General features: G+C 40.4%; 1 protein-coding gene across 1 annotated transcript in view; it reads right to left on the bottom strand.

Annotated features, from left to right (window-relative positions):
• Positions 1-2145: 2145 nt before the first annotated feature.
• Positions 2146-22513, bottom strand: part of ahdc1 (AT hook, DNA binding motif, containing 1) — a 207661-nt gene continuing 187293 nt past the window's right edge. The window contains exon 6 of the mRNA XM_072547958.1: positions 2146-10172. The gene's annotated coding sequence lies outside the window, so the exon portion shown is untranslated. The remainder of the gene's footprint in view (positions 10173-22513) is intronic.

The raw sequence follows: 22513 nt of genomic DNA, 5'->3' as shown, positions 1-22513 counted from the left end.
GAAAAACAGACTTCAGACCAACTGACAATACAAATGTATAAAGTTAAGCTCACTCAGAATTTGTGTTAAACTTGCTTTTAAATCCCCAATGCACCTTGTCAGAAGCGAATATTCCACTAAATTGCAAGATAAAAATCTTCATTTTGTCACTGCAGATGCTTGCTAACTTGCTGATGAAATCACCTAACTGGTCCAAGGGACTATTTTAAGAGACATTACTAGCAGCGAAAATAATGTAACAAAAATTGCTGAAGGACTCAGAGGTGCTCAAAAATTCTAATGCAGTGAGATGTCACAATACACAGTAACTAAAAAACAAGAATAGCCCAGATTCATTCAGCTCCTTTTGAACTATTAGATAAAGGAGACATTGACCCAAAACACGGAATCGATTCAAACATAGAGCTTTAAAGTGAAAAAAAATAAGTCTGGTTTCTGCATTTTCATCTGATTCACCAGGCACAGAATAACTAGTTTATTATGTATCTTATGCACATGCTGTAAAATAACCCCTTTTGATTCAGCACTCACAACAGTTAAATTATATCACATGCACGATAGTTCAGTTGTGTCCTTACTAGCAAAGAAGCAAAGATTCTGACGGAAGATCATAAACCAAGTGCAATCAACAATCAAACAATATCTTTCAGTCTGTTTTCAGATTTACCAGTCTTTCGTTATAACAAAAAAATGGTGATTATGGAAGAGTTTATTGATTGTTGTGTGACCATAAAGCCTGTTGATGTTTATCTTGCTGTAACAGGCGAGATAATTTAGTCATTTGCAGTTGGTTTAGCAATATGCAGAAGACAAAACATTCAGCAAACAGGTTTCTTTATTAACATGGTGAACATAATAGACATAAGGTACATATATATGAAGGCTAAACTGAATGATTTTGACCAAGAACAATTTATTGCTGTTTTGAGTTTTTACTTGATTGTCAAAGCATGAAGACTTTTAGCCAAGAATTACTTTTTTCAACAGATACTTATCCCATTTCTCTGATGGCTGGTAAAATGTGAGATTTGGATGGTGCTCATCTAAAACATCAATAATCCAAACCGCTTTGTCTCTAATAGCGAAGGGTTAAAAACAGCAGAGTAAAATGTTATCGTTGACCTCTTGTGTCTCTTTCCTTGTTACTTTTTGTCTGATAAAAAGGTATTCTGTTCTGTGCAAAATGGGATTCCAACCCCATAAATAAATAATATTTACAATTCCAAATCCCACAATGTTTGGCAACTTGCTCTAAGAACAATGATGCCATTTCAGAGATATTTTTAAATTTAGCTTAAAAAACGTTGTTAAATATGACTTGTTTCAATAATTTTGCTCTGTATACGATTAACTGTTTAACTTCAAGTCCTGGATGGCTTTAGAATTTTTATTTATTTTATACATTAAGAATGTAAACCATTTTGTTTTCAGAAAGAATACTTAGTAGCTTTACACTCAAAATTTCCCCATGTTTATTTTCATCGACACTAATCTTTTTATTGCATGGGCTTCCCATGAAATGTATTTTCCAATCCAAGGTACGATTTCTATTGCTGGAAAAGGCAATTCTTTTATCAAACAGAATTCAGCAAGTACAAACACAGAAAATCATTTAGCCATCTTTTCTTGTTTAGCCAGTGTTTTCACATAGAGATTTCTCTCATAGCTGCCACATTAACGTACCTTTACTCCTTTTAAGAGGCTGTTCAAACATTCCATGTTGATGTTCCTTGATGAAATTATGGTATATCTGGTTGAGATAGGGGTAAACTTTGCAGCAGTATCCACACAACATGTAATCAAGCCAATGGGTGACAGCATCTCCAAGAACTTTAAATCCAAAAAAAATTGTTATAACCCAGAGACCAACTTGCACTGTTGAATTTTCTATTCCTCTTGCCAGAAGCTGGAGTGGATTGAATGTTGGAACAGCACAGCAATTCCTCATTTAACTCTGTAGTTGCGTTCCTGGGAAATGCATCTTTAAGTGAAAAAATTTTAAGTGAATCAGATTTTCCCGGTAGAACCAAGGTAAAAGCTGTTAGATTAGTTCAGTAGGCTCTCTAGCCAGAAAAAAAATCAAAACATCGTACCTTGCAGATCTAAGTTGAAATACTTCACATTCCTAAATACCTATGTGAGTAAACAAAATGACATTTAAAATAATTTTTAAAATATAAAACAAATATGCTAGCCCCTTCTACCTACACCTCACTCATGACGTCTGCTGGTCCCTGCCTCCCTTTCCTGAACTCTCGCTGACTGAGGGCTCAGGGGGAGGAGCTGTGAGCATGTGGGTGAGGGAAGATGTGGTGTGGGACAGGAGACTGAGTTGGAAAATGGAACAGCAGTGGTGAACAGGTCATATGTCACTCTGTTGACACCAGACACAATCCACATTGAGGCAAAGGTACTGATGTTCAGTGCATGAACCAGCACTGTTACAGCCGCAAAGCTAGAGTGGAGGGTGGGTGAATGGGGTAACAACACACAACCGGGAGCAACCTTTGGAGCAGGTGTTGCAATGTAGTAATGTCGCTGTGCTAGTTATCCAGAGAGTCAAGTTAATGGGTCTGGAGACATTGGTTTACATTTAACCATGGCAGCAGGAATTTAAATTAAATCAATACAATTCCTTCCCTAAGGGAAGTGAGGGTCTACCTACAGCAGGTGGACTTCAGCGGTTCAAGAAGGCAGCTCACCCCCACCTTCCCAACAGGCAGCTAGGGATAGGCAATAAATACTGGACCCAGCCAGCAACACCCCTGATACACGAGTGAATTTAAGAAAAAGATCTGGAATTAAGAGCTTGTCTTGATTTTGTGAATATTCTCAATTGTCGTAAAAACCCAATTTGTTCACTGAAGCTCTTTAAAGAAGGAAATTTACCATCCTCACCCGGTCTGGCCTACATGTGACTCCAGGCCCAAAGTACTGGCTTTGCAAACAGCTCAGTTCAAGGGATGGGTGACAATGCCAACAATACCAGTGGAGTCTATAGGATACAAAAGAATACATGGAACCTACTGTATCTACATATAAAAAGAGCATTCTGCTGCTGTCTAAGTAATCTTCAGAGAGAATACAAGAGAACTACAGACGGTAGTTAGTGTGTGACGTACAGTTAATTGCATTGTATTATACCTTTGTTCAATGGGTCATTTCACCTGCAGCAAAAATCAGGAATGTGCTTTGTTGAAATAAACTAGTCTGGTGAGTAGACATTTCTCCCAAATGCTGTGAATAGCAGCATGTGTGGGGGACAGCATTAGTATTCTGCAGTATGTTATGCTTGGATTTTGTTAAACAATTTCAAGGGATTATAACTTGGATGTGAATCAAAAGCTGGAACCCTAGAGCACTGGGTCTGGGAGATGCAGGTCCATAGCTCCTTGAAAGTGGAGTCACAGGTAGATAGGATAGTGAAGAAGGCGTTTGGTATGCTTTCCTTTATTGGTCAGAGTACTGAGTACAGGAGTTGGGAGGTCATGTTGCAGCTGCACAGGACATTGATTAGGCCACTGTTGGAATATTGCGTGCAATTCTGGTCTCCTTCCTAACGGAAAGATGTTGTGAAACTTGAAAGGGTTCAGAGAAAACTTACAAGGATGTTGCCAGGGTTGGAGGATTTGAGCTGCAGGGAGAGGGTGAACAGGCTGGGGCTGTTTTCCCTGGAGCATCGGAGGCCGAGGGCTGACGTTATAGAGGTTTATAAAATCATAAGGGTCATGGACAGGATAAATAGACGAAGTCTTTTCCCAGGGGTGGGGGAGTCCAGAACTAGAGGGCATAGGTTTAGGGTGAGAGGGGAAAAATATAAGAGAGACCTACGGGGCAACATTTTTACGCAGAGGGTAGTGTGTGTATGGAATGATTTGCCAGAGGAAGTGGTGGAGGCTGGTACAATTGCAACATTTAAAAGGTGTCTGGATGGGTATATGGATAGGAAGGGTTTGGAGGGATATGGGCCCGATGCTGGCAGGTGGGACTAGATTGGGTTGGGATGTCATGAATAAGTTGGACTGAAGGGTCTGTTTCCGTGCTGAACACGAGTCTGACCCTATGACGTGGGGAGAATGTGCAAGCTCCACACAGTCACTTTGGGTTGCAATCGAACCCAGGTCCCTAGCGCTGAGAGGCAGGAGTGCTAACCACTGAGCTATCCTGCCTTACACAAGTTTATAACATCAGGAGGGGCACAGATAGGGTGAGTAGACAAGGTCTTTTTCCCAGGCTAAGGGAGTCCAAAGCTAACGGGCATAGCTTTAAGGTGAGATGGGGAAAGATTTAAAGGGACCAGAGGGGCAACATTTTCTCACAGTGGGTGGTGCGTGTATGGAATGAGCTGCCAGAGGAAGTGGTGGAGGTGGGTATAATTATAACATTTAAAGGCATCTGGATGTTTACACAAACACGAATGGCGATAAATAGGACTAGGGCAGTTTAGGATATCTGGGTGGCATGGAAGAGTTGGACCAAAGGTTCTGTTTGACTCTATATACACTGCACTCATGTGCAGGATTCATTCTCAATTAAATAAAAACGGGGGAGAATTATCAGTTCTTATCTTCACAGAATCACATTATTATCAGCAAAGCGATTATGTACACTTTCCCTCGATCACATGTGAACCTTAAAATTATGGCTTTTAATTGCAAACAGGAGTAGAGGAAGTTACTTCATTGCATCCACAAAAAAAAAGCAGTCTTCTCATTTAATAAGTTACTGACTGGATCGTGATGTGAATTTCGATTGCTTCCCAACCAAAGGAAGGTCTACGGGTAACAATCTGCATGTCTGAAACTTTACAATGAGTTTTAATAAGTTCTAGAAATGATTTTTAAAAATCGTTAGCCAATTAATACCATGAATAAATTTATAATTGAAATTATTTTCCTCAATTGTGAAATTAAAGAAACTGATTGCGAAAGGGCCTTGGGGTGTTTTAGTACATTCAAGGAGCTGTATAAGTGGCTTTTATTTTTCCTGGAAGTTGTTTTGCACCTGATGTAGAATTTTAAGAATAATTCTGTGCTCCTTTAATCATTAAAGGGAAAGCCATGTGCAGACAGATCCCATACAAATTAGCAATGAAACAAATCTCAACTTTAAAAGAATGTTTCATAGGAATCATGCATCAAAATTGAAGGGAGGACCTTAGTCAATGAAAGGCTGACATTTTCCTAAGTGGGAAACTTAAAAAAAAATCAACGTTATATCCTACAGTAACTCGTGGTGAGCAATGGCCTAACTCGCTCACCAGTCGCCCACAATTCTCTTTGACCCGTGATGAGACACTACTGATGGAGGAGGACTTGAACACAGCTAAATCCATTCCCTTAATTACTTGGCCTTGACCAAATGCAAACACCTTTTAGGAAAGTAACTGGTTCCTATTCCTTTGAGGAAACCAACAAGTTGGAGGTAAAAAGAAATCTGAAAGAAGTGGGATAATCATTGAAATTAATCAATTCAGGAATTGAAACTTGTGCCAATTTGAAAGGGCAAGAAAGAACTTTGTTTTGAAAGCTGAGAAAAAGAAACATTGCAATTCCAAGTGATGTACATTTTACAATCCATCTGTTATCATGATCACTTCTTCATTGCTGGCCCAAATGCAATTTAGATATAAGTTTTTGTGTCCTTAATGTCCAACATTCTTGGAAATCTGACAAGGTAACCAATGATTTTAATTTTTGGATCATGTATGCAGATAAGAAGCAGAAGTCCAAATATTGATCCCTGTCAGATATCACTCAACAGTTTTCATTTGTCGAAGAGTGTGGCGCTGGAAAAGCACAGCCGGTCAGCTAGCATCCAAAGCAGGAGAGCTGACATTTGAGCATAAGCTCTTCATCAGGAATGAGGCTTGTGGCCCAAGGGTGCTGAGTGATAAATGGGAGGGGTGAAGCTGGGGTGAAGGTAGCTGCAATGGGTAGATGAAGTTGGGAGTGATGGTGATAGGTCAGACAGGAGGGAGGAGTGGATAGGTGGGAAGGAAGATGGACAGGTAGAACAGATCAAGAGGGCAGTGCCGAGTTGGAAGGTTGGATTTGGGATAAGGTGTGGGGAGGGGAAATGAGGAAACTGATGAAATCCAAATTAATCCATGTGGCTGAAGGGCCCCAAGGTGGAAGAAGAGGAGTTCTTCCTCCAGGTGTCAGATGTTTAGGGTTTGGTGGTGGAGGAGGCAGAGGAGCTGTATGTCTCTGGGGAGTGGGAGGGGGAATTAAAGTGTTCAGCCACAGGGTAGTGGGGTTGTTTCATGCATGTGTCCAGAGATGTTCTCTGAAACGTTCCACAAATAAGTGTCCTGTCTCGGCAATGTAGAGACCACATCGGGAGCAACAGAGGCAGTAGATGACACGTGTGTGGAAGATTCTGAAACATTCTGCAAGTAGGTTCCATAAGTTATCATTTGTACCTAGTTTACAAGTTTCTAAGACTTTTTTTCTGTACCAAGGATGTTATATAAATGGAAGTTGATAGTTTTGTTGCCATCACCAGTTCCCTGCTCCAGGCAAGTTAAAAGCCTTTCAAATGGAACTTTGTCAAATATCTTCTGAGTCAAAGTTTGTAGCTCCGAAGCATCATATCAGACAAGAAATGTTAAGTTTCCCTCTCCACAGATGTTGCCAGACCTGTTGAATTCCCATTTATATTTCAGATTTCCAACATCTGCGGTATTTTGCTTTTATAAAATTCCACCATCTGGAGTTCCAATAGCCACATTATTTGGAACATCTTCAAAAGATGTTGAACGAGTTTACCTGGTGAGAGGTATTTTTAAATCACATCAATTAGGTTTTCCTTCATAATTACTTCTCCAACTGAATCTTTGGAATGGATTCCATTATTTTGTCTGGAAAGAACTGGCTTTTATATATTTCCATTCACAATCTCAGGATAAATGTTGGGACATCAAAGCAGCTAATTTGCCACAATTATTACTTGGTTGAGGAATAAACATCAGTTTGGACAGAGAAATCTCTTTGTTTCAAATAGTACTGTGGGATATTTTATATTTGTTGGAGATGGCAAATGGAACCTTGGTTTAATGTCTCATTCAAAGATGACATTTTTCACTGTGCAGCCTGCTCCTAGTAATAGACCATACAGTTAGGTTCAATTTTGTGTTCAAATCTCTGGCCTGAGTTTAAACCCAGTGCCTTCGGATTTGGAGGAAAAGTGACAACTATTGATCCAATACCGACACATTAGTTATTGATTTAGGGCTAAAGTTCCTTCATTAACAAATTTTTCACCTTTTTAAAAAATTGTCCGACAGGTTCAGAAGACAAGGTTCTTATGTTTTTAAATCAGCTAATGTACCCACTTTGAAAGTAGTTCAAATCAAAGAAAGTGATTTTGCTACAAGGGAGGTAAGGTACACTTCTCCCAACATTTGATTTTGCTAAGAAACATCAAATCATTAGCAAGAGGTACACAATGCTTGGAGGAGAATGGCCAAGGTGTAACATTTTGCAAACCAATGATTGACTGCCATGAAAAACACCTGCAGACTGCTCTATATCAGCACCAAGTAACAAGACCACAGAACAGTTACCGTCCTCTCAGTCGGCGAAATCTCATTCCCCATTAGTCAGACAGAGTGGCATACAGGTGGGATAATTTATAGTTCAGTAAAATGGAAGAAACATAACCTCCAAAACATTCCAGCAGCTGAGTTTCTGCTGTCACAGGACCAGGGTCTCCTGATTTCCACTTTAGAATCTCTCAATCTTGTAAAATTAAGAGTTCCATGGAGCAGAACTGACCAAGCCAATTGCAGAATTTTTGTCTGCAAACCACAAAAAGCCCTGAAAGTTTGACTCCTATAGATGTCTGTGGAATACTGAGGAATATCTTGCTCATCGAGCCAGTTTCACCATATAACTATAGCACAGCTGATCTTTAATCCTAACTTCATCTCTCCTGCCCTACCTCTTATTCCTCGATACTTTCATTGTCTAGAAATTTAATGAAGATGGTACTGAATAACTGAGCCCTCTCAGACTCTGTGGTGGAGAACTCCAAAGACCCTCTAAACTCTGAGTGAAGTCTTTCCTTCTCCTCTTGGTCCTAAATGGCCTGATCCACAGAGATTATATCCTCTGATTCTAACTAACCCAGCCAGGGGGAAACCCTCCATCTCTCCCCTGTTGAACCCAGAAAGACTTGTGTGGGCTTCAATGAAATCATCTCTCATTCTTATAAACTTAGAGAGTATAGGCTTAGTCTTCATCCTCAGAGGACAGTGGTGCCATTCCAGGGATCAGTATAACTCTTGAGAATTTAGGCTTTTTTTCCCGCCGGATGCTGATAAAGCTAATGATCAGACTTTATCTTAAGTAGGTCACAACAGCTGCAATGGTTTAATGATGAAGACTACTGCACAAGCTCAGTGACTGCAGCAAACACACAAGCCTCATATTCTACACCTGATGATCCTGACTTAGGTAAGCACATTATGTACCAATGAGAAAGCTGGAGAAAGGTGCGCTTCTCATCTTGGGTGCTGTTGGCAGTAGACCATGAATGAAGGTTATTTATTGTGTGTGTGTAAGCAAAAACGTAAATCTGAAAAAGATGAGGGAAGAAGGGGGGTGAAACAAGGAGAAAAGCTCATCTATGGTAATGCTGGTTCTGTATTTTATGTGGACTGAACTAAACACAATCAGGCAGTCACTGAGTACAACTTCAAGAACACGTAATGTGAAGACGATTTGTTTAAAAAATGGTTAAAAATGTTCATATTTTTCACACAAACCACTCAATAAACAGATCAAATCAGGCAAGTCAACAGAAATGACACCCTGAGCTTATTATCATCTGTACTCCAAAATTCATCGTATAATACTGCATCTTACAAATAAAAAGTCCATACGAAATTGTTTTACAAAGATATATCTTTGGGTGCACACTGCATGAAGGCAAAAAAATGTGCTAAAAACCAATCTTGCAACCTCACAACAATTACTACAGGTAGGTACAGAATACAATAAAAACACATCTTAAATAAAACATTATATACATTAAATACGTTATAACCTTTTCTGTCATTCCCCAGGCAAACATTTCAGTGCATATTTGAAGCACTAGCTATATCGATATAAAGAATTTACAGATACGTTTGTACAGTAACATAAACTGCTGGTGCCCTGATGACACATCTACTCCATCCTTGGTTAAATACTGTTTATAAAAACTGTACATTTTAATCTTTTAAAAAAAACATATGTATTTATAATAACACAACATGTATTGTCACTGCATAATGAGGTGACAAAAAATGGATCAAGAGCTGTTGACAGCATTGCAATTTCAGCGATCTTAGCTGACTCCAAGCAATTATAGAGCTGCCAAAATACACACTGTATGGCATATCAGTACCATGTTTCTTGTGCGATTCTTGTACTCTGAAGAAAAAATGAGTGAAGAATTAGTGTGATTCTTTTCCCTAATTATCCCTAATTTTGCCACTGCTGTCATCGAAAATGTACAGTGCATTTTGTTTCCTCCATCCAATACCCCATGTTAAGTACAAACCTTTCAAGTGGCATTTAGAATTTCTAACTTAGAGACAGCAAGCTCACTGATGCTTCATGGTAAAAAGTAAGCTCTAGAGACAATGAACAATGGCATTTTAGCAAAAGAAAATTCAGTGACAATTTTACAGTATCTTAAATGGAATACATGTTAGAAAGCTTTATACAGTGCAGTTTTAAATTTCCAAAGAGGAACCATACTGTTTTGAAAGCAATAAAATGAAATCACAAAATCAGAAGTTATATTTACACTGTACAAACATTATACGTACCAGCTGAGTAAGTGCATCCTAGAACCTCATTTTTGTAGCTGTCTAAAAGATGGATTGTGTATGAGAGAAGAGTCAGCATTTTGCAGCCAGTTTTTCATATTTTTTTTCAAATGTGAATATAGCAACAGCTTCTTCACTGCAGTTTTCAAAGTGCAATTCCTCTGTCTGCATCCTTCTGCTCACCTTCCCACAACTCTTTGTGATTGTCTCTGCAGGAGTCCATCTTAATATTACTCTTTAAAGCCGAAATGCAGTTTTCCTGAATAAGTCAGTTCACAACAAAACTCTCCAATGAATTCATGCAGACTATGTGCGTTCCTAATTGCTCCACAAAACCCTTGATCCAATCATCCTGAAAAAATTAATGATTTTACTGTATAGCATGGTGTCCCATGACAGGAAAAGCAGCAAAGATTAATTTTCAACAATTGCATGCATCCAATGTTGCATGCTACTATCACAATAACAGGCAAAACAGAACAGTAAAGCCAGACTTGCATTTATGTCATTCATGACTACTGGTCTCAGAAGCAGTCTACTAAAGTGCTTCTGATATGCAGCACCCAAATTGCACACAGGAAGCTCCACAAACTGCAACATTATATTAACCAGATGACCTGTTTTTATAATGTTAATAGAGAAATGAATATTGGCCAGGCTACAGGGAGAACTCATCTACTCTTACATGAAGTAGGACCATGGCGTCTTTAAAGACCTCTGGAGGATAAAGCCTGAGCCTTAGCTTAGCATCTCATCTGAAGGGCAACACCTCTGGCAGTGCAGAACTCACTCGGCAATGCAACAAAGAGTGAAACTTGGTTTTGATATTCAAATTCCTCAAGTAGTATTTAAATATGGACCTTTCTGACTGAGAAGTGAGAGTCTCATTAACTGAATCATAGCTGACACTTATTGCAACACACATATTGAACAGAAATACATTGACAGAAGTAACTTGAAATATTTAATGTCTCCTATTCTCTAAATAGGATCTAACTAGACACCAACAGTTCAACCCAAATTGTCTGGAATCACTTCAGGGTCAAGCTACAATTATTCAACATATATTTTTTTACATATTGAGTTAATTTCTGTCTCTCCTCCCATCAAGATTATAGAGATGTTAACTTAAAATCACTTCAACCCAGTAATTTTCCAATAACATTTCCTTGGTTCCAAAAATATACTGTCAACTCTGTGGAGCTCAACCTCACTGTCAACATCAAGTTAAATAGTTCCCAAAATGTCCAATTTTAACTGTCAGCAACAAAGCTGTACTTTATCATGGTTTAAACTAAAATTGCTACATTATTGATTTGAGAAGTTTGGAAATTTTGTTAAGATCGTTCTTGGCTCTACAGAGTGGAAAAAAGGTCATTCAAATAGTCCTAAAATGATGGCATAGCTAGTTACCATTTATTGAAAATATTCTTCTCCATTGGTTCTGAAATGAACTTGTCATTAAAAGAAAAATACATGGAAGCAGGAGGAAATAGATGTCAGAATGGAAAAAAATAGAAACACTAAATTTCCTTTCAGGATATGATTTTCTGTATAGTATCCTGATTTAGAATGTAGCCTCATTAATGTTGTTGCAATGGATGCAGTAATTTATATTCTAATTATAGTTGCCAGAATTCACTTTGCTGCACTTAATAATGACCAATGTTGCCTTACTACAGGCAACTAAAATGCCTGTTGCATAATCTCTTGTCTTTAACAACACACAAATTTTATCAGTCTCTTGTCTACAATAAATGCCCCTTCCTAAACACCCAGGAAAAGCTAGAGATTTACTGCACGGACAAATACAAGTTGTTATAGAAATGCCTTGTCCCTTTTTGATTCTGAATTATGAAGCAGTTTCAGCTTTCCAGCCATGGAGGTATCACTTTAAGAACACATAATTTTCTATTAGGTGTTTCATACCACACAGAAACATAATATGTTTCATTGCCACAGTAAAATTATATTGTCAGTCTTTCTTGAACAATTAAGCACTTTGATAACCGTGCTACACCAAACAAAATCAAGCTTTTATTAGAAATCTTGCTGTGTTCAGACAGCATTATGGAAAATAGTATAATATTATATTTAATAAGAAGTGTTTACTTGTTTATTGATTTAACTTTTGTGTTCAAGACAAATAGTCATATATCTTAATTTTAAAATGCTTAGTCTTTGAGAATTTGCTCAGAAAACTGTCAAGATAATTATTAGTGTAATAATAGACTAATTCTGTATCATGCAAAATTTATGTTTTGTTGTCATTGCTAAACTGAGTCTGTATTCTACCTTTAATCACGTATCAATCCAATTACAGCAGAGATTTAGTTATAAAGTTCTAAATAAATTAACTCTAACAGACAAGGGCTCTATAACATGCCAGCTTGAAAAAAAGAAAAATGGAAGATATTCAGGGACCATCTTTTGTAGTTACTTCAACACAACTGCAAGGTGTCACAGGGAAGGAATTGTATAGATTGTATTTTCCACTGAATGAAGCTGAACAAGAAACATCTGGACAAGAGAAACAGAGCAGGTCTGATGCAGTAATGGGCTTTGCCTTGATCTTGCTGCTAATTTTGGGTCTTGCTCCGATGCAAAAATGTATTTACAAAAATTACCTGAAATGAATGCCCACAGTTAAGAATGGAACCAAAGTTCTGTTCCAAAGTACAGCCACCTATAAGAAAATTCAGCAAGGACTAGCAGCAATTTACTACAGTACTCTCTACAAAGTGAACACTGCGACTATGTTTATGAATGCAAAAAAGGTAAAGTCACTACAGACTTACCAGACCACAGGGCTGCCCTCTTATTAGAGACAACTGGTGGTAGTTTAACCTGAAGGGCACCATGCCTCAGGCACAGAGAGAGATTGAGGAGGAGAATCTTTCATGGTCACCTCAGCTGGTGCAGGAACTGAACCCACACTGTTGTGCAACATTGCATTGCAAACCAGCTGTCCAGTGAATTGAGCTAACTGACCCTATGCCCCTATGAATGCAATCACTTATACACCAAACAGTTGTGCTGCATGCTTTAGTTTTATGTATTATTCTGATATGCAAATCTGCAACCATTATCAGAAAAGGAATGCACATCAAAACACATTTCAGGGGGGTTTAATCTTTGTTCTGGAGCAAGTAAACGTGAACAACTCATCTTGGATAATGGCCTTGTTCCCTGGAAAATACAAGTTAGATAGTGCGCCCAGAGGTGATACTGCTGTCACACAAAGCCCACACTGATGCAATGGATAGGTGATGCAATGAGTAATGCATCAGATATCAGGACTATCTTTGAGGATGGGAAATGTACAATCTGTTCCAGTGAAGCTGTGAAAAACTACAAGAGCATGGACATACTTTACAAACAGTAGATGGACAGAGACCTCATCACAGATTTGAGTATGGAAACACAACCTTGCCAGTGAATGCTGGGAGGGTGAAAATGTGCAAGTACGAGCAGATCTGGATGGATTGAGGCAGACAGCTCAAGAAGGAAACGGATATCATTTTGAAGGAGGTTGTGGGTTCCGACAGCTGCCACCATACTGGATATGTTGATAAACAGGAATCTGCTGGTTCATTTCCCTGTTCAATTTTGAAGAACTATATAATTGCAGTTTGGTCTACGTTTGGGAACAAAAAATAATTTCCTGTACAAGAGATAGAGATGAGATATAACTTTATTCAGTGAAAAAGTGCATGAGCTGTTAACCTCACACGTGTTTTCGGCAATGTTTGCATCTTCTTGGCTGATAATACATCTCTACACCATTTTTCGACATATTCTGCTGCTAACAGTGTAATTGTGGTAGATAGTTGTTCAGTCATTTGGTAAGTTGCCCGAGATTCAGAAAAGCCAGTACTTCTATCTTGGAATATCTCTGACGAATCCACAAGCGTGTCGGGAGTCTCGATGTGAGTTCACTGCTCTCTGAGACAATGCCTGGTGCTATTTCTACAGCTGGTGGCCCAGATCACGGTCATTCTCACCCTGTACTTTTGTCCTCCACATACATTATTGATGTATCCCAATTATTAACCATGTGCTCATGAAATCCCTCTTATAGGATAATCGTTTGTCAAGACATTTATGGATGTTATCTCCACCCCAACATCTACCTCTCTCACCGTTTGAGCTGTAAGGTAAATAAATATCAGTGTGTTCCCTGCTTACTGTCAGTGGAAATTCTTATAAAGACTGGACACTACACGGGCCACAAACTGGACACACTTCACAATGAGGTTTAGGAACTGTGCTGAAGGAGGAATCATCAATGAATGTCGATAAAGAGGAAAATAAAGGATGTGGGAGTTTCATTTTGTGGTGAGGATAAAGAGGAGTTCAAACATTAAAGAGGATAGAGTGAACGTTGTGGATATGGAATGGAGGAAGTGTAGGCTTGACTTAAAGAAAGAATAAGTGCCATCGAGCACTGAGCTGTCGAAGGCTATCAATTTAAATGACAGAAGTAGTGCAGCTTCAACTGGGGAAGGTGAGGAGAGCCAACGGAATTAACAAATGATGAATTTGAACAACGTTTTGAGAGAAAAAAAGAGTTCCAGCTTGAATTGTGAGGGGGAGAAATTCCAGTGAACATTGGAAGGATTGGAGTCAGAGTGTTTCCTGTGGAAGGGGCAGGGTGTTACACTGAGTACTTGCTATCAGACTGCAGGAGGGTTGATTTTAATTCTAACATAAAGCAAAGAACCGGAAATCTGAAACAAAAACAGAAACTGCTGCAGGAACTCAGCAGGTCTGGCACCAACTGTGCAAAGAAAGCAGAGTTAACATTTTGAGTCCGGTGACTTTGGACTGTACTGAACTGTCACCAGGTTCAAAATGTTAACTCTTGTTTCTCCCACAGATGCTGCCAAATCCGAAGAGTTTCACCAGAAATTTCTGATTTTATTTGATTTGAATCTGGCCTATCCAGTTGAAAGTGGGCACTTGGGCAGGTTAAAAGAAAGAGCAGGTAGCTTGCCCATTCCGACCTGAAGTGTATGTGAAACACACTGGGTGCAATAACAACTGATGCGATACTGATGTAACTGTAACGGGGCAATCATTGCGACACTTTGATCTGTAACTTGGGGCAACTCATAACCAGCGTTTTCCCCCAGACTCCAGCCCTGTATGAGCCGACTCCTGAATGACTGATAACTCTCCCCTGCCTACAATGCTAGTGCCTACTGCATCACTCTATACAGCACCCTCATTGCTAAATAATGTCTTAAGATGCTGCTTGGTCCAAGCAGGGATAATGATGCTCAGTTCTGAAGCTGCAGAATTAGATTCTTCACGCTCTGCAAAGACAGCAGATGGGATATTATTAGTAGTCCATTTAATTGGGCATTTTCAATATGGAACACTTGTGCATAGTTTGTATGAACACACCCATGCAACAGCAGATGACAAGTGTAAGATATACATACCTTGGAGCTAGTGATCATCCAATTTCTTGCAAATCATCAGCTTCTGCAGCCTCCCTCCCAGATACTGCCATTTATGTGCAATTAAAGGCTGCCGATGCTGGAATTAGGATCTTCCCTTTGCTGCCCTTCTGTTGTGTGCAAATATTACCTTTAAACATAAGAGCAGTTTAATTCAGAAGTGTTGGGAACCACAGGTCATTTTCCCAGCAGTAAGTTCTCTGCCATTCCGATTGTGAAATGCAATTCACAAAGATCCATTTTTAATTGTACATAACTCTCAACACGGTGAGATTACAGATCCTCCACCCCGCCAAAAAAAAAGTTAAACTGACGTATGTGACACGAACCAAATTATGAGGTGTTTAATGTCAAGGTCATTGATTCTGAAGTTGCTAACAAATCATTAAAATTATAACTGAACAGCTTATTTGATAGTAATTGACATCTTTGCTCAGGAACCAGTTTAGCTCTTGTAAAAGGATGTGTTGGCTTGTATTACCACATGATACCTAAAATGGCGATCAGTGAAAAATAAACACATTGCCACGTAGGAAGGAGAGATACAGGTAGCTCTTCTATAACACGATGGTTGTGTTCACGGGCAACCCCACGTTATAGAAAAATCATGCTTTAGAAACAGCACTTAAAATGTTGGTGATGTAATCGCGTTACATCCAACATGCGTTTTAAAAGGTCACGCTTTCGAAATGGTGTCCCCAATTTGTCAATTGCGTTACAGCGAATGCTCGGCAACGAAATGCGCATTATAGCAGAACGACCTATAATGTAGTTTTTGTACTGTTTTTTTAGAATCGAGAAAAGTGGAAGGACAGGTTTTATTTACTTGCTCCTGGGATGTGGGCATTGATGCTTAAACCAGCATTTATTTCCCATTCCTGCTTACCTGGGAGAAGGTGATAGTGTGCCCCTTTGTGAACTCTAGCAGCCCTTGAGGTGTAGGAATACCTGCAGTGTTGACAGGGAGGAAATTCTCTGATTTTGACTCAGCAACACTGAAGGAACAATGATATATTTCCATGTCAAAATGGCGTGAGCCTTGGAAGTGGACCTTTAGGAGATGGGGTTCCCATGTATGTGCAGCTCTTGTCCTTCTAAATGTTAGGGGTCATGGAAGGAGCACTGGTGGGTTGCTACAGTGCATCTGGCAGATGGCACACACAGGTAGCGATGGTCTAGTGGCATAATCTCCAGAATATTAATTCAGAGACCCAGGCTCAAATCCTGCCTTGGCAGATGGTACAATTTGAATTTAATAACTATCCAAAATTAAGAGTTTAATGACCATCATGAAATCATTATCATTTGTCAGGAAAAACCTATCTGGTTCACTAACGTCTGTTAGGGAATGAAATCTGCCGTCCTTACCTGGTCTGGTCTACATGTGACTCCAGACCCACTGCAATTTGGTTGACATTTAACAGCCCTCTGGGCAATTACAGATGGGCAATAAATGCTGGCCTGGCCAGTGATGCCCACATCTCGTGAGTGACTAAAATCAAAACACAACTGTCAGCGATGAAGAAAGTATATGTTGAAGGTGGCAGATGGGGTGCTCGTCAAGTGTGATGCTTTGTCCTGGTTGGTCATGAGCTTCTTCAGTGTTGCTGGAGATGGAAGACCCTCCTTCAAACGCCTGCCTTTATTGTTTTGAGAAGATTTGTAACTCAGGTTGAGGTTCTGGATGTAAGTTTGCTCGCTGAGCTGGAAGGTTCATTTCCAGACGTTTCATCAACCTACTAGGTAACATCTTCAGTGGGCCTCAGGTGAAGCACTGTACATGATTCCTGCTTCCTTTTTAAATGTCTGGGTTTCTTTGGGTTGGTGTTGTCATTTCCTGTGGTGATGTCACTTCCTGTTCTTTTTTTCAGTGACTAGTAGATGGGGTCTAACTCGATGTGTTTGTTGATAGAGTTCCGGTTGGAATGCCGTGCTTCTAGGAATTCTCGCGCATGTCTCTGTTTGGCTTGTCCTAAGATGGATGTGTTGTCCCAGTCAAAGTGGTGTCCTTCTTTATCTGTATGTCAGGATACTAGTGAGAGAGGGCCATATAGTTTTGTAGCTAGTTGGTGTTCATGTATCCTGATGGCTAGTTTTCTTCCTGTTTGTCTAATGTAGTGTTTGTTACAGTCCTTGCATGGTATTTTGTAAATGACATTTGTTTGGTGTCTGTATAGGGTCTTTCAAGTTCATTAGCTGCTGTTTTAGTGTGTTGGTGGGTTTGTGGGTTACCATGATGCCAAGGGGTCTGAGTAGTCTGGCAGTCATTTCCGAGATGTCTTTGATGTAGGAGAGAGTGGCTAGGGTTTCTGGATGTGTTTTGACTGCTTGTTTGGGTTTGTTGCTGAGAAATCGATATTGTGTTCATTGGGTACCCATTTATTTTTGAATACACGGTATAGGTGATTTTCCTCTGCGCTGCAGTGTGTGGTGGCTCATTGAAATAATGATCTGATGCAACTTCATTTGTGGGTGTTGGGATGATTGCTCCTGTAGTTCAATATTTGGTCTGTATATGTTGTTTTCCTGTATACACTGGTTTGAAGCTCCCCATTGGCTGTTCGCTCTACTGTGACATCTAGGAATGGCAGTTTGTTGTTGTTTTCCTCCTCTTTAGTGAAGTTTATGTCAGTAAGGGTATTATTGATGGTCTTGAAGGTTTCCTCTAATTTATTTTGCTTCGTGATGACAAAGGTGTCATCCACGTACTTGGATCCACAAATCTTGGGTTGGATGGTTGGCAGAGCTGTTTGTTCAAGTCTCTGCATTACTGCCTCTGCTAAGAACCCTGATATCGGAGATCCCATAGGTGTTCCGTTGGTGTGTCTGTAGGTTTTGTTGTTGAAGATGAAATGTGTGGTAAGGCACAGGTCCAGTAGCTTGACGATACTGTCCTTGCTGATGAAGTTAGTGGTGTTTGGTGTGTGTGTCGTTGGGTCTTCTAATAAATAGTCAGTGTTTTCTTGGCTAGGTTAATGTTGATTGATGTAAACAAGGCTGTTACATCAAAGGAGACCATTATTTTATCCTCTTCTATCTTAGTGTCTTTGATAGTCCTCAGGAATTCTTGGGTGGAGTGGATGGAGTGGTGTGAGTCTTCTACTGAATGTTTTAGTCTTTGTTGTAACTCCTTGGCTAATCTGTAAGTTGGTGTTCCAGGTAGCGAGACTATGGGTCTGAGGGGGGCTCCTGGTTTGTGAATTTTGGGTAATCTGTAGAAGCGTGGCGTGTTTGGATCTGTCTGGTTTCATTTTCGGAAGTTTTTTTGAGTAAGGCTCTGATTCGGTTCTCTAGTTGTGGGGTCGGGTCTATTACCACTTGTTGGTAAGTGTTGGTATCTGTAAGTAGTGCATTCACTTTATCAATGTAGTTTCTTCGATTATGAATGACTGTCAAGCGTCCTTTGTCTGCGAGTAGGATAACAATTTTTTTTTTAGTCTTTCCAGTGCTTTCCTTTCTTGTGTATTGAATGTGTTGCCTTCCTTTTTTCTGTGTAATGTTGGTGTGACTACTTGTCTGATGGTTTGCTGGGTTTCTTCTGTGAGTTGGCTGTCTTTTAGTGTTGTTTCTAATGTTGCTAAGAAATCTTTCTTGTCCGCATCCTGGCAGTTGTAATTTAATCCTCTTCCTAAGACGGCTTTTTCAGTATCTGTTAAGGGTCGGTCAGATAAGTTTTTTATCCATGCTTCTGTGTTGCCAGTTTTGTTATTTTATGTAAGTTTGTCTAGTTTCTTCTGCAGGTCTAGTTTTTTTCATTTTCTGTGTTTGTTGCTGTCTAATATCTATGGCTTGTTGTACTGTGCCTATACAACAGGAAATGACAACACCAACCCAAAGAAACCCAAACATCTAAATAGAAAGCAGGAATCATGTACAGTGCTTTGCCTGAGGCCCACTGAAGATGTTACCTAGTAGGGTGACAAAACGTCTGGAAATGAACCTTCCAGCTCAGCGAGCAAATTTACATCAAGAGCCTGACTTTGATCTTGGAGATGAGCTTCTTGCTGTAGAATTCCCAGCCTCTGACCTGTTCTTGAAGTGATAATTTTTATATGACTAGTCCAGTTCTGCCTCTGGTCAGTGGTAATCCCAGGATATTGACAGTAGGTATTTAGTGGTGGCTTTGTCAATGAATGTCAAGGAGACATGGTTAGATTGCCTCTTCCAACATACAGCAGTACAGCAGAAAAGCAGGACCTTCAATCCACCATGTCTGTGCTGATCATGATGTCATTCTGAACTAATCCCAACTGCCTGCACATGGTCCCTGTCTGTCTGTTTCCTGGCTGTTCATGTCCGTCTAAACGCCTCTAAAATATTGCAATTGTGTTTGCTTTTACCACCTTCCCTGGCAGCGCAATCCAAGCAACTTCTGTATATATAAAAAAGTTTCCTCACACATCTCCTTTACGACATTCCCCTCTCAGCTCTTAGTATTTGACATTTCCACCCTCGGGAAACGACTCTAACCACATACCCTATCCATGCCTCGCATAATTTTATATACTGCTTCTATCAGGTTGTCCCTGATAACCTCCAACTCTGCAGCATCTTCTGTGGTGGAGACAATCATTACCTGGTACGTGTGTAACGTGAACATTACTGTCACTTTGTCCCAGTTGGAATTATACCTGGCAGAGTTTTCTCGATGATTCCCATTGACTCGAGGTTTGCAAGGGCTCAATTATACCACACTGGATTAAAAACTGCTTTGAAGGGTGGTCATTATCACATCACCTCTGCAATCCAGTTCCTTCATCCATATTTGCACCAAAGCTGTAATGGCTGTAAACAACGTTGGGCAATTAAACAACTCACGGGAGGAGAAGGTGCTGCAGATATCCCCTTTCTTAACTGTGTGGGCTCAGCAGATTGTGCAAAAAACATGCCTGTAATGCTTGCAACGATCTTCAGCCAGAAACGCTGCGTGGATGGTCCAAGTTAGCCTCCTCCCATGCCAGTCTTCAACCAATTTACTTTGTTCCATGATATCAAGAAATGGCTTAAGGTACTGGATACTGAAAAAGGCTGTAAGTCCTGACAATATTCTGGCAAGAGTACTGAAGATTTTTCTCAAGAGCTAGGTGTACCTCTCCCCAAGCTGTTCTAGTACAATATCAGCAACAGCCTGATAATGTGGAAAACTGTCAAGGTAATGGCCTATCCATAAAATGCACAAATCCAACTCAGCCAATTACTGTCTTACCAGTTTGATCATCAGCAAAGTATTGGCAGGAGTCATTGACAATGCTGTCAATCATGATTGGCAAAGGAATAACCTGCTGACCAGAGCTGTTTGGGTATGTCATGGCTAGTGAACTCCTGATGTTATTTTTAGTTTTAGTTGTTCGTGGCATATAGGCATTGCTGGCTGTGCCAACATTGTTTTATATCCTTTATTACCCTGGAGGTGGCGGTAGTGAGCAGTCTCCTTCACAACTGGAAACCTTGGGGTGCAGTGCTCATGGAGAGGGAGTTCCACATTCTGACCCAGTGACAGGGAAGGGACGGTAATATATTCCCACGTCAGGATGGTGAGTGGCATGGAGTAGAATTTAACAGTGGTGGTATTCCCTTGTAGCCAATACTGTCCTCGTTCTTCTAGGAACCAGAGGCTGGAAGTTTGAAAGGTGCTGTTGGAGTAGCCTTGGTGAACTTCAGCCATGTACCATGTGGATGGTAAGGTAGCCCACTACTATTATTAAGGAGGGAGTGAATGGTCAAGTTGCTGCATGACATTCTAATCAATTGGCCTACTCCAACACTGATGGTGTTGAGCTTCTTGAATGTTGCTGGACCCTCAAGTGGAGAGTATTGGGTGGTAATTTTGCTCAGTGGTTAGTGCTGCTGCCTTACAGCGCCATGGACCTGGGTTCGATTCCACCCTCAGACGCAGACATCCAAGCATGTGGAGAGTATTGAGTGTACCGCTGCATCAGGGGAGCACGTGGGATTCACAGTGGAAGGTGACTGTTTAAATCACTAGCCACCACCACTTCAGTGGGATCTTGGGAACCAAAAAATGTGAAAATTCAGAGTTTACACAGTATAGCAGGTCAGATCTGATCAAAATTATGTGCATTTCTCTGGAGTCACGGTCCGCTTTTCATAGGATACATTTGGAAAAAGCTCAGGTACCCTTTAGGGAGCCCAGGTTCTCTCCAATGGTTTTATGGTGAGCATAAAAATGCACAAACTCAGTGCTGTCAACATGGGTATGAAGGTGATAGCACAGCTACAAAGGTTCATGGGCATGCATGCACAAGCATCCCTTAGTTTAACCATTCTCAATGGGGGCCAAACGGTCCCCTCAGGGGCCCTGGCACATTTGAAGGGGGCCACAGGGTGTTCAATAATAAATTATTTTCTGTCCACCTGTTCATGTTTGAAAGGGGGGCCCTGGAACTTGAGAAGAGTTCCTTAGGGGGCCATGGCTAAAAAAAGAGTTGGGAATCTTTCAAGGGTATGAGGTGCCATGGTTGGTGGAGACCATAGCTGGGCTTGTGGGAGTATGAGAGGCCATTAGGAGGGGTGGTGGAGGGGCACTGGTAAGGGGACAAGGACTGACAACTGAAGGGATATTCCATTTTTTTTATTTCTAAATTTCAGGTAAGGCACTAGACCCCAGGGTATAGCCTTGCATCCGGCCCTTCTCCACAACCAATAGCCCAATTTGGATCTTTCAGGATCTCCCAGTCACAAAACCCAAAGTCCAAGCAGGTATGTTTAAAGGTCCTGTTCATACAGTCAGAGCTCTCCTGTCTCAGCACAGCCAACAGGATTGAAAATCCAGACCAAACAGCTCAGAAGGCACTGGGGCTAGAAGCATGAGTAAATGTGCTGGAGAAATTCAACAGCTCTGGCAGCATCAGAGGAGAAAAAAAAACAGGGCTAATGTTCCAAAGAAAGGTTATGCTGGTCTTGAATCATTACTATGTTTCTCTCTCCACAGATGCTGCCAGACCTGTTGAGTTTCTCCAGCACATTCTTTGTTTCAGATCTCCAGCAGCTGTTGTATTTTGCTTTTACCTTCTAATTTAGAAGGGGTTGGATGGCTCCAGTTCAATTGCAAGGAGCGTTAAGTGACACAACACTAGGAAGACAGGAAAGAAAGTTTTTAACAAATCCGACTCCCTGTACAACTCAAACCAACACTCCTGGTACTCTAATTATCTGGTTTCCCACTAAAGCTGAGCCAACTCCCATTCCTCACATGTAAATAACTTCA

The sequence above is a fragment of the Chiloscyllium punctatum genome, chromosome 27, assembly GCF_047496795.1.
Source record: "Chiloscyllium punctatum isolate Juve2018m chromosome 27, sChiPun1.3, whole genome shotgun sequence".
NCBI lineage: Eukaryota > Metazoa > Chordata > Chondrichthyes > Orectolobiformes > Hemiscylliidae > Chiloscyllium > Chiloscyllium punctatum.
The sequence above is the reverse complement of the archived record's forward strand: the minus strand, read 5'-3'. Positions and strand labels throughout refer to the sequence as shown.